The sequence below is a fragment of the Mustela putorius genome, unplaced genomic scaffold, assembly GCF_011764305.1.
Source record: "Mustela putorius furo isolate JIRA1106 unplaced genomic scaffold, ASM1176430v1.1 tig00003859_pilon_pilon_pilon, whole genome shotgun sequence".
In the NCBI taxonomy this organism is placed as follows: Eukaryota; Metazoa; Chordata; class Mammalia; order Carnivora; family Mustelidae; genus Mustela; species Mustela putorius.
The window spans coordinates 12,991,982-13,005,655 of record NW_025422011.1 but is presented as its reverse complement, the minus strand read 5'-3'; the positions used below and the strand labels follow the sequence as shown (position 1 = coordinate 13,005,655).

The following is a 13,674-nucleotide window of genomic DNA, read 5'->3' as shown; positions in this document are numbered from 1 at the left end:
GACCAGGAATAAGAAAACACTGAAGAAGATGCAGAGAGCACAGAGAGTAGCATCTCCCTAGTTGACAGAGGGCAGAGGCGAAGACCTCAAGCTCCAGGTACGGAGGACGAGAACTTGGAAACGGGACAACAGTGAATCCATGGGATCCCTACCCAACTACAGATCCCACATCCTGACAAGAAGCCCCTTTTCTCTGAGAGAGCTCCTTAAGACCCTGTTGGCTCTAGCTGTGTGTAACCATTCAAGACTCTCCAATCCCAACTTCCCTGTCCTGCTTTCTCTTCTACTTTTGCTTTACACATAACACTCCTGGGACCCAAACAGACCACAAGCATCCCTGCTCACTCTCTTCCACGCCCTACACCCATTTCCTCCAGGGCCCAGCCACACTCACTATCTGCCCAATTCCCCCTTCAACAGGTGTGGCTCACCACCTGTGTCCTCTCTGATTTCCAGTTTCCTTCTTTGCCCACAAACACAAGATCTGTCTCCCCAGCATGATCCCAATCAGACTGTGGGCCTGGTGCCTTCTAGTATATTGCCTTGTGCACAGCACAGTAAAATCCAGTAAACATTTGATGGTTGGCTGGAATTTTGATAATGCAAAGTATCATAGGACTAGAGGAGGAGTTCTCAACCTTCAGCCCCAGGGGGTGATTTGCCCTCCCCTCCCCCATCCAGAGGACATTTGGCATCGTCCGGAGACATTTCTCATTGTCACAGCTATGGGGATGTGCTAATGGTATGCAGAGGGTAGAGGCTAGGGATGTGCTCAATGCCCCCAATGCACGATACAGCAACCTCCCACAATGAATGCCTCCCACAACATGCCTGAAATGCCAGGAGAGCTGAAACTGAGAGAATCTGGACTAGAGCTATAGGAAAACTAAAGAAAGGGGCGCCTGAATGGCTCAGGTCTTGGACTCAGATCTGCCTTTGGTTCAGGTCATGATCTTGGGGTCCTAGGATCGAGCCCCAACTTGGGCAGTCTGCTTCTACCTCTACCCCTTCCCCTGCTCATACTCATACACACTGTCAAATAAATTAAAAAAAAAAACTTAAAAAACAGAAAATTAAAGAGAAACAAGACTGGGGAAATACACTTAAAATTGACACATTGGCTAGATGATATTCCTCTAAGTAGTGTTTATGATTTTAGACAAATTACAGTAAAACCCTGTGGTCCCAGCCCCAGGATAATGCTGATTTGGATATGAGGCAATCTACAATCAGCAGCAAATTCACCCCCAAGATTCCATTCACCTCTCAGTAAGCAATAGCATGACCCTACAATTCATGGGGTGGCGTTTCGGGACCCCACTGCTAGCACTCTGCGGGGTCAGGCTGTGGCTCCGCAGTGTTGGCTGAGATCATGAGCCAGCTAATGCCGTTCTGGCTGGTGTGACGATCTTTTATCCAATCCATGGACTTCACTGGGTTTGGTCCCATTTACCTGCTTTTTAACTTGAACGGCATTTCCTCCTCTGTGTTTGTCACACACAGGGCTTCGGAAAACAAGAGGCCGACTCTACCCTCTGTTTTGCTAGTGGCTGGGCCTGTGCAGTCCCCAAAGGGTGGGACCGTGCCGGGTCCTGGGCCACTGTGCTCAGTGCCTGCAGGGGGACCATCCTTGGGAAACACTCCATTCTCCAGAAAGCCCTAGGATAGCCACCCATTCTCTGTCTCACCTCCCCTCTTTCAAACTTCATTTCTTCACCTGTTCAGATGGGGTCAGGGATTAGCACCTAAGACAGCGGTTGTTGCAAGAACTACATTAAATGAGACCGTGTATATCAAGCTCCTGGAACAGAACTGGACACACAGTTCAATGAATGGCGCAGATCCTTCCGTCTTATTTCAAACTAGTAAAAGCCTGCTATAGCTCTTTCAGAATCCTGAGGGGTCCCACGATTTCCTCCTGGAACCCCTCTGTTCTTCAAAAAAAAAAAGCACTATCAAGCCAGAGGAAACTCTAAAGCCCCGAGAATGGAATCGGCTTATTTCTCTGAAACTAATTAAAAATCAAAAGTTCTGCCACCATTTCCAAGCCAAATTTATTCTCACATGTGGGCTACGCACTTTTAATTTTAATTTGATTATGCACCTCTCAGACTAGCAACAGGAATGGATGAGGGCCAGGGTTCTGTCTTTTTATATTTTCTCAGCATTACCGACCTAACTGCAGGTGCCTAATAAACAGTAAATGAACAAAGGAAAGAGCCACAACCTCAGGTTCTAGCTAACCTCAGGTTCATCCTAAGGATGAAGACTAGTTATACAAACATGAAAGCTTATCTGCTTCTACTCTGGTTCACAACTAGACATAAAGCCATCAGGACTGAAGAGTTTAATGGCAGCATCAAGTTCAGATAAAATCTGGCAAGCCCACACGCCTGCGTTGAGAATTTCTCTAAGGCAGTGCCCGAGAGGGCACACAGACCGGGAAGGCTGTGTGGCCAAGCAGGCACCAGGACTGGCTCCCAACCGAGCTGGGTTCCATTCCTGCCTCCACAACCTTCTCAGTACAACTTCAAGTCTGCCTCTCTCCAGGTGCAGAAGAGCACTAATCCACCTGCTGCTCTGGGCTTAACGGTGTCCCCCATGCCACCCAAATTCATATGCTGACGTCCTAATTCCCAGTACCTCAGACTGTAACTTTACTTGGGGGAAAGGCTATGCACTCTAGTTTAAAAGAGGTCCGGAGGGTGGGCTCTGCTTGCGTATGACTGGTATCCTTCCAGAAAGGGGACATTTGGAGACAGGCGCACGCGGAGAACACCATGTGGAGATGAAGCCAGAGACCGGGGTGATGCTTCTACAGGCCAAGGAACACCAAAGACTGCCAGCCAAGCACCAGGAGGGGGGGGTGGCAGGAACAGAGTCCCCCTCACAGCCTTCAGAAGGAGCCAACCCTGTCGACACCTTGATCTCAGACCACTAACCTCCAGAACTGTGAGGCAATACATCCCTGTCAGTTCAGTCACGTAGTGCTGCGTGCTTTGTTACGGCAGGAAACCAACAGAGAGCCTTGCAGTGTGAAGTTGGTTGCTGTTGGGCTTACGGATCAGAGTGCCAGGAGTGGAACATGACACAGACAGCAAATACACGTGTATGACGAACACAGGAAGTATCATATTGTCTGAATATAAAACAACTCCCTAAATGACGATCTCCCATTTTTCTAATGAGAAAACCAGGGGGAAAATTTCAGGGCTAGAGAGGAAGTAGCCAAATGTCTCCCAGCAAGACTCAGTTTAACCTAGTTCACACACATGTAAAATCACATGCAGAAGAAAACCACATGTTGATCTTAGAAATGCGGTTTCTAGTTTCACAGTTCATGAAATAATTGTATTCTAACATCAGTCTTCATCAATCTTAGAAGCTTTTTTTCCCCTGAGACATTTTCAAGAGAACTTCACCTTCCTTTCCATCTAAGTTGTTGGAGATGCTGCACTTTTGAATCTGTAAGTGATGCTGACGTGAAAATTTTGTCCTAATCTCCAAGTACTATGTTCACCTACCATGATAACTGGGTTTTTTTTTCCTTCGTGTATTTGTGCTTTTATGTATATTCATGACCTTCACGGTGTAACCTCAGTGCTGTGCAGCATGATGTCTAAAAGGTGCGTGAAGACAAATTCTAACAGTTGCCACTGTGAAGACACACCTAAAGGAATAATTCCTAAATTGCCGCTGGGAACGTCTATAGGAACTGAAAACTAACCTTGATTTAGGCCCTTTCAGGCTGATATGATTCTTCAAAATAAAACAATGAAAAGAGAATCCCATAACATGAGGGAACTTACAAGACTTGAATATAAGGCAACTTTTTCTTTTTTGAGGGGCAGTTCTTGGGGGAAAATCCATTACTTTAGTTCAGACTATATGCAGCTTATGCATAGTGGGTTTTATCAATCCTGACACTTTTTTCTTATGTCCCACTGATTCTCATCCCTCAAGGCCAAGTTCAAATGTCCTTGGCATTTGAACAGAGTCACATTGTCCTTGGCCCTATTTCCCTGGGGTCATGACCTGAGCCAAAGGCAGAGGCTTTGACCCACTGAGCCACCCAGGTGCCCCCAGAGCTTTTTATTTTTAACATACAATTTAAAATGTGCATTCCCTTTGATCTGGAAAATTCCTCAAGAAGAGACATGTGACTGCAGTGAATACTATAGTAACATAAATGTCCAAGAGCAGGGTGCACGGTAGATCTATGAAGGCATCCCCTCCCCTCACACACTATAGCTATTACAATTAGTGTCGCGGGACAAACACTAACATGAAAGATGTTCCTGACACTGTGAAGTGCAAGAAATTAAACTATGAAGTAGTGTTATGGTATTATTCAATTCATACAAAAGAAGAAAAAAATCAATGCATGAAGAAAAACATCAAAGTGTTCAGAGAGGCTACTGATTCTTGATGAGTGTGCAATTACTCGTGATTTGGGCTTATCTACATTTTCTAAAGTTTCTATAATAATGATTTATTACTTAAAAAATACAAGCAATTTTAAGTGTTCCTCCCAGCCAGGGTCAAGACCCAGAACAAGTACATAAGTACATAGTTGGCCGCTTTCCCTGACTCTTATTTCTGTGACCTGGCTTGTTCCAAGGCACAGAATTCAAGGCTGGAGGGGCGCCTGGGTGGCTCAGTGGGCTAAAGCTTCTGCCTTCGACTCAGGTCATGATCCCAGGGTCCTGGGATTGAGCCCCACATCGGGCTCTCTGCTCAGCAGGGAGCCTGTTTCCCCCTCTATCTCTGCCTGCCTCTCTGCCTACTGGTGATCTCTCTTTGTCAAATAAATAAATAACATCTTAAAAAAAAAGAATTCAAGGCTGGGTAACAGCAAGTAGAGTTGCACGCCATCATTGCTATTTCATTCAGTGGGGGAAAAAAAAAAATATATATATATATATATTTTTTTTTTTTTTTTTAGTTCGGTTCCTACCTAGGGTGTGTAGGCTAACCCTTCCGCTATAAGAGCTGCTGCTTATTCTGTGTGGTCTCCACGCAGGACTCTGTGCTGAGCACCTTCCCACTATCTCACTGATCCTGCCAACAACTGTGGAAGTTGGGGACCATCACTCCCATTTTACAGATGAGGAAACAGAGACCCAGAGAACACAAGGCACTGACCCAATCCCCAACTACCAATAACGGAAAGAACAGAGTTTCAAACTCTGGTCTGTCTGACACCAAAGCCTTGAGTTTTCATAGACAATTCTTCCTTCTTAGGATCCGGTTCGTTAATATTTATAGAAAATGCATCTGCATCAAAGAGGTGTTCCAAAATTCCTGGGACTGGCATGAAAACCTCCATCTGGAAGTTGTCAAATATAAGGGAATAGGTAGCAATGGTGACAATCAAATAAATTTTATTAAAGGCCAGGGTAATGAATATAGCACTCAAAACTCCTCACTTCCTAATTAACTTACTACCTTTTCTACAATGACACTCCTATCTGTGCGGTGGAAATGTACGCTGCTGTGTATCTCCCCACTCTGCTTTCCACGACATCTCCTGGGTAGCTTGAAACCAGCTACAGTGATAGTATTTATACCATGGAAATCAGCCAAAACTAGAAATCAGGGCTTGATTTGTAGTTTTGTTGTTTAGACTTCAGGAGGTTATGAAGAAAATGTTAATAATATAGATTAGACTTAAACTGTGCCATCCTTGTAGTTGTCACATTGTGACTAGCACAAAAAAATTGCAGAAATACTCCTCTGGTATCTGAAAGCTAGTATCCACCTCACTAAAGAAGCAGCTCACGTCACTGACAAACGAGTCGAGTTCTGATATGTGTCTTTGTTGGGTCATTCGTGTTGGAGCCGTGCTCATTCGTCAGGGATGTGAGTAACTTCTTTGCTTACCCAGACTGCCATCACCTGTTTATCTGTAGTCTGATTTCGTTCCACTGGTTAGATGGCAACCGCAGGTTGGCTTCGGATACAAGAGTTCAGCAAAAGCAAACGAAAGCACTCTGTGATACTGAGACTTACAAATAAAGTGTGTTGCCTATGTTAATATTATTTGTAAGTTGTGAGCTATACCTCTTTTATTAACAGTAAAATTTATTGTAAACTTTATTTTTCCTGGACAGTCAGTCACTTGTTAAACATTTAAAGCATACCACTGCATAGGACTATGGACACTTACATAGCTCTTTCAATGATAAATTCTCATAATTAAAGAGACAAGGTCTTCAGTAGTCCCAGTTACCCCCTGGGGAAGAGAGATTTCAGACCTGCCCCTTCCTGCAAACACAGGCCCCAGCTCCCAGCTTCTTACAGTCATGTGAACTCTGGGCCCACCTTTGCGAGAGCTAACCACAGGTTACTCAATAGAGAGAAACTCACTCCTTGACCATGAATCTAGAAACAAAACAAGCCTGGTGAAACAGGTGCTTTCCTGAGCACCTTGAGAGAAGTTCACCAGACTCTCTTCTCAGTTCCATGTGAATATCTCATTGTCACATTTACCACATGACATTGTTAGCTACTGATTTACATGCCAGTCTTCTCTGCTACACCTGCGTGGAAACGTGGAAACTGGGGTGTCTCTGGTCCAGGCCTTGTCCAGCGAGTGTTCAATATTCTTGGGCTTGTGTATGAGTGCCTGAACTGACAGAGTAGAGAGGAAAGGATCACTTTTACAAACCTGGCACTGGCAGAATTAAGAGGTCTCACCTGTTATTTAGGTATTTCCGTTAGGATTCAAGAGCAATGTTTTGATTGTGATGCTACATCCAAATGGATGCAATAGCAAGTCAATTCAAGAAGTCATCCACATTTTTCAAAATATGCTACGTATATTTGTTATTCCTACTCTACAAGGCACGTGACCATCACCAGTATTGAGCAACATCCATGGAGTTCCTACAAATAGAGAAGCTGCCTTCGCAGATATGGCTCTTAAATCCCCAAATGTATGAACAAAGACACTAGACTCACCACTTTAAATTCTATATTTGTAGAGAAGGGGGAAGAGCAACTTATCAGTGGTTGAGAGGCTGTTTGGAGTGGGAGCAGGTCCCACATGTACAATTTTATCCAGAGGGGCTTATGTCTACCTTATTTCAGACATCTGGGAACCCATGCCCAGGACACTTTGTGGACAGGAGACTGAGATGCAGAGAGGTAACAGCTACTCTCCAGAACACATGATCCTGAGACCAATCACAGGCAACACATATTTTTGACTTGGCTGCAAAACCACCCAACGTTTAGAGAGTTCTCTACGTTGTGCCTGGAATTAAAAAAAAAAAAAAAAAAAAAAAGGTGAGGGGATGCCAATCAATACACAGGAGATAATGAAGTCATTGCTTAATTCAATCATTAAAAAAACAGACATAAAAAAAACAGCCCCAAAACTTTCTTTCAGGATCCATATAAAGTTTGGTATTGGCCCACTTTCCTGATTTCCATGCTTTCCACAGTTTTTAATTTCTCCTTTCAATCACTGGAAACCAAATACACGATGTTGTCCTCTTAAATTCTCTCTCGCTAGGAACTGGGAATTTCCTGACCTCACAAGCTAATTCAGAACGCATTACTAGGACTGCCTTGCAACTCACTCAGCATCTAGGGGTTAATCTCACACATTTTCTGTCCTCCCTTAAATAGGAATAATAGGAACCAGGAGCCAGCTTTTATGACAACCTTCCGAAGATGGTGCTACTTCTTCAGAGCACAACAGTTAAAAAAAAACAAAACAAAAAAAAAAAAAGAGCCGTGCAAATGGAGATGAATGGTACGCAGGCCACCGAGGTAATTAAAAATGTATTTTCCATCTCCTAGTAATTGAATTGTGTACAAGCTGCAAGTTAATGAGGTCATCTACCCTCGAGCACTGACAGGAAAGCAGGAATAATTATCTTTCAATTTTTTCTTATGTAGCAATTAATTTTAACCATTCGCTTACACCCCACTTCCACTCCCCTCAATCCAGTCAGTCAAAGTCATGGCTAAACCGAATTGACAAGCAATTGATACGGTGGCGGCACGGAGCTGCCGAGGCGGGCAAGGTAATCAAGGGGCTGCAGCTGTTGAGGGCTAAGTGCTTCCAGGGAACGTCGCCGGAGATTTCGCATTCTGCCACTCGGAGGACACGGGACACACAGTGGTGGCTGACAGAACATCTGGTGCCAGGTGGGCTGGGAAGAGGCACGGCTGACTTGGGGAGGCAACAGAAGGATGGACAAGGATTGATGGATGGACAAGACTTTGAAACAAAATGTCACTTACGAAAACTGTTATCCGAGAACAGGGGAGAAATGCTCAGCCGCTCGTGAAACTTGTCCTGAACTTACAGCCGCTGGAGCTTCTGGGAGGGTTCTGGCTCCCCGTCAGGAGTGGGGTCCTGATGGCTAATGCTTCTAGCATCCACGAGCAAAAAGTCTCTTCACTCATTTCGCTCGACCATCCTCATTCTGAGCCCACAGTTCCGGTTCCGGCAGTGCTGGGGAGCGATTTCGCCCAGGTGTGCTGGTACTGGATCGACTCAGCCCACAATGCCTCGTGTCAGGATAGGCAATGGCTGGGGTCTGTCCATCAGCGATGCTCATGGGACTGGTGCTTAGATCAAGACCCAATCACTCCACTTTTCTAACTGATGCTCTTAATATTAAATATGGTGGCCAGATTCCTCAATTTATATCTGTCATCCTGATGCCACTATTAATAGCACCAACTTCCATTCCTGAAAGTGTCCCATTATGGATGATAATTTGTATGGCCACCTGGTGATGGGGTGCCCAAGGGTGAAAGGTGGGATATGGTAAGGGGACAAGCTGCCTCAAAGTGAGAAGCCCCCCACGCTCCCCGAGAACAGGTTGCCATGTCTTCTTCTTTTCTTCTGTATGTCTGCATAATAACTGGCACGAACATATCTAGCAGCCTTGCACTAAAAATGCGTCAATGACTTTGCGAACCCCACAGACGAGAAGTCAGTACAGGGAAGTGATGCCATCAGGCAATGTGGTTTTTCTATGTGTCTCTGTGCTGAAAACAGATCTGAGATAAAGCTAGTTTCTCTATTCATGAATCAGGTTAAGTTTTTTGAAGAATGTTGAGTCAGGCAGGACACATGGCTGGAAATCTTTACAAGTTCCCAGATACTTGCAATTAGGGAATTTCCTTTTGAAAGTATGGTCTGACAGTTTTAAATTAAGGAGAAGGCTCACCCCAGAGAAAAGCAAAAATTCCCCAAAAGGTATCCATTAGGACACCAAACAAACCAAGTGTCTTCTCATCAAGTGAAAGGGCAGGATGCAGCATCTTTTTTTCTGTATTCCTGGGGCTTTGCTTTATCTGCATTCAAATCATGTCTGTGCCATCGTCCCAAGGAGACCAGAGAAGGGAGGGCACCACCAAAGGGGACCACAGAAGAGAGGGCATCTTAAATCTAGCCTTACTCTATTAGTGCAGGGGTGGCCGTTTTGCTCAGCAGTGATCAGTCTTTAGTTCTAGTCTGACCTTCTACTGATTGGATGAGGCCCACCTGCATTATGGAGAGCAATCTGCTTTACTCAAAGTCCTCTGACTTAAAGGAAATCTCATCCCAAATACCATCACAGAAACATCCAGAATAATGTCTGACCAAGTATCTGGGTACCATGGCCCAGCCATGTTGACATAAAATGAACATTATAAGCACACAGGAGGGACAAAGTTGGTATCATTCCAGAACATCTCCTTGGCTAAGACCTGGGAAAGGTAAGACTTCTGTGCAGCTTCCCGCTTTCACATCATGTTTTTGTTTTCCCTTTTCTGTTTCCCAGAGGAAAAATAAAAACTGAGTAGAGGAGAAACCATTTAGGACATTTATTGGGAAGGACATATACTAAAAGGTGAAGGATGTTTTGAAGATAGGAGACAGTGGATCGTGGATCTACACTCCAGGAATGATCCACTGGAGATGTAGGGAGGAGTAATTCAGGAGGGATAGGCAATGGCCAAAGGAACCAGGACCTCTAGACTAAATCATAGAACCCCAGAGTGAAAGGGGACTTCTGAGTTCCCCACAGCTTCTGCCCACCAGAACAGCAAGGTTAAATAACATAGGCAGGGCTACTCAGCTAGTTAATGGCATAGGCAAGTCTTATAAATGACTTGGTGTTTACTGAGCACTTACTATGTGCCAGGCATTTATTTTACAGAGAAGAAAACTGAGGCTCAGAGAGGTGAGTTGTCCTGGGTTAGACACCTACCAGGGACTGGAGCTGAGATTTGACCATGAGAGTGTCTGACTCAGAGACCTGAATACTTACTCTCTGTATCAGACAGCCTCCCAGGACAGGGGTCCCCTCAACCTGCAGGAGTGAATCACCAAGACTCTGAAACTCCTCACCTGGAGCTACTCACACCCTTCCCAGGGAGAAACAGAGCATCCTAACTCTTGGAAGACAAGGGAAGATTCTTTCTATATCTGTGACACATAGTCACATGGTCTCTCGAAGCAAGAGACAAGACTAAGATCAGATCCTTGAGGGAGTCTGCCGCGGCTGCCACACACATGTATACACACGCGGAGGTGTTCGCGAACAGAAGGCAGCACTTCACGTGGCTGTGAGGAGGAGAAGGGGCCACAGCGGGAAGCTCTACCATCACCTGCCAACAACAAGCTGTTCCATCCCCATGCCGAGCCCTGGAACCAGTGTGTGCTCAGAAACAAAGAAGCCTGGCTTCATTTTAGCAGCCAAATCACCATCCAAAGAAAAAGACTTCCCAGGACAATAGATTTCTCTGGGGAAAACACAAAAGGGTGGGCAAGTGGTTTCCCACTGAAAAGCATCACCCATCACTTTCTCTCCAGACCCCAGGCTGCCTGGTCAGGCCTGGAGAGGAAGACATGCGCTGGCTCCAAACAGAGCCTTTTTTGTTTTTTTGTTTGGAATGCAAATGTACTTTTTGAGTTGTTTGAGCATTTTGTTTTAATAGAAAAAAGACATTTCTTGGAAAAAAGTAAAATGGTGGTGCCAATAGCAGCTACGGATCACACCTGATAATAATGGTAGCAGCGATTTATTGAGCACTTACTACATGCCAGGAACTATGCCTCACCCGCCCTCTTTCACCTGGTCTTCACAACACCTCTGTGAAGGATATTCTGTTCATATCACCATTTTATGGAGGAGGAAGTGCAGGCTCCAAAAGGTTAATTCACTTCCCAAAGACACCTAGTGCATATGTGCAGTCTCAGAGGCTTAAACCTGCATCCACCCGATTCCAAAGCCTGTGCTATGTGTGTGTGTATGTAGATGACCTAACATAAAATGTAAGCACCCTGGGCATTCACTGTGCGAGAAGCAGGAAGGACACAGAATAAAGTCAAACTCTCTCTTCTCTTTCTCCGCTAACAGGTCCAAACACTGGGAATATGCAGCCAAGTGCCCACACCGCCCCTGTACTCGAGGGACAAAGGTGGAGGGACCTCCTGCCCTTTGCATTTTCCCAGACTTTTTCAGTTTTCTAGATATTAGTAAGACACAGGGTCCCAGGTGCCCTCCCCAACTGCCCTCATGACATCCGCCCACTGCCTCCTGATGCATCCCAGCTGGTACCTTCGATCCCACTCACGATAAAATCCAATGCCCTTCCCTGGGCCAATGAAGTCCTACATGATCTGGCTCTAGTGCTCCCTTCAACACTGCTGAGCTCCCGATCAGCCCCAGACCCCCCACCTGGACCACCGTGTGAGAGGGAAATAAACCTTTCACTTGGGTAAAGCACGGCACTTGGGAGACTCCTGTTAGAGCCACCTAGCCCACATACTACTGGTACTCTTGGTCTCTGACCTGATATTTAAACCTTCTCCACTCTCCGCAAATCTCGGACCTGCCTAGTCACCCGATCCCGCATTCTCAGCAGACAACTTGATCTATATCAGAGAGGAGAGGGGGCCAGCATATAGGAACTCTCTCTCAGGTTCCACTATGTAACCTTTTTCCGTGACATCGGCACCCAGCCTGCTCCTCCCTTCCCTGCAGGGACTCCATGGGGGTGTCCCCCACCCTGTCCTGGCCAGGATTTCCATCAGGGCTTTGGGTCCCATGTTCCCACTTACCCTTCAGGGAATGATGATTATCAGTCATCTCTTCTCTTTCATGATTCAACCTCGCCCTCTCAATTGTGTCCACAGCAGTATTTAAACATGCTTGTGTCTTTCTCATCTTAATGATAAAAAATATGTGTATTGGTCACACCCACCATCCCTTACTCTCAAATGATCTCTTAATCACTTCCCAGCAACATTGTTTAAAAGAGTTGTCTAGGGTGCCTGGGTGGCTCAGTCAGTTAAGTATCTGCCTTGGGTTCGGGTCATGATCTCAGTCCTGGGACTGAGGCCCACATTGGGCTCCCTGCTCAGCAGGGCGTCTGCTTCTCCCCTTCCTTGCCCCTCCCCCTGCTTGTGCATATGCACTCTCTCTCTCTCTCTAGTAAATAAAATCTTTTAAAAGAAAATCATCTACACTTTCTGTTCCTATCTCTTCTGCTAGTATTTACTCTTAAACTCCCAGCCTACCCCCCAAAAAGTTATGCTCCAACACTGCACAAGGACTCCAAGTTAACATTTCCAGTGACCTCATGTCAAGGAATCCATTCTTCAACCCTTGGCCTCAGAGAGGATTCACCCTTGTTACTCCTTCCTTGAAACTGCCCCCATGACCCCACCCACTCCTGATTTTGTTCTCACCTCTCTTACAATCCCTATCGTATTTCATTTTGAGCAAACTTATGACATGGGACTATTCCTATCTCCATTCTAGAGATAAAGAAATGGAAACCCGAGATGCTAAATAAATCACCCAAAGCGATACAGGGAACTGAAAGGTCTAGGATCGGAGCGCAGCCTGCCGGAGGCCAGAAGCAGGGTCCTGAACTTCTGTGTGCAGTTTTGTTCTAGACTCAAACAGCTGGAAGCAAGCAGAGTATGAAAATATTGGATCATTTCTTTTCCCACAAAGCAAAGGCTGGCGTGTAAGGAAGTAGCAAACTCCTTAGCAAGGGCATTTTGACTATTCTCAGGGTGATGTTGCCAGGATAAACACGGTCAAAGGGCAAAGGAACACGAGACCACATCAGAGGTTATGTCATTATAGTGCAGTGGCTCCCACCTTTGGAAATCCAAGTGGCAGCATGAGAAGAGACCTGAATTCTGGTTTAGGTTCTGTAGTTAATTACCTATGTGACCCTGGACGCTATTTAACCTCTCTGGGCCTCAATTTTCTCGAATGGGAAGATCATACCTGCCTTCTCACCTCGTATAGCCTTTTTTGAAATTCAAGGGACATCATACAACAGGAGATCTTGGACAAGTGGAACACACCACTCACATGCAAAGAGACGCGATGGGAAAGAGAAACTTGGGGAATCCCTAGTAATGCCTGAGTAATGAATTCCTGTCCCCACCTGTATCTCCTGGAAAAAGGCGAGTATTCTGAGTTCTGATCCAAAGAGCAAACTGGCCTAGGTCAGTGGTTCATCAGCCACTCATTCTCAGACCGGTGGTTCCCCTTCCCCAAACCCAGGTACTGGCGTGGTATCCCATTCCCATTACAGACCGAGCCATGCTTGAGGACGAAGCTCAGAGTCACTGGAAAGGGGCCCCCTCTCACAGAAGCACAGGAATTAAGCAATGTGGAAAGCCAGTGAGAAGAGGAG

General features: G+C 45.6%; 1 protein-coding gene across 1 annotated transcript in view; it reads right to left on the bottom strand.

Annotated features, from left to right (window-relative positions):
- Positions 1-13,674, bottom strand: part of LOC101670138 — a 206,565-nt gene that overhangs the window by 53,626 nt on the left and 139,265 nt on the right. The window lies entirely within an intron of this gene.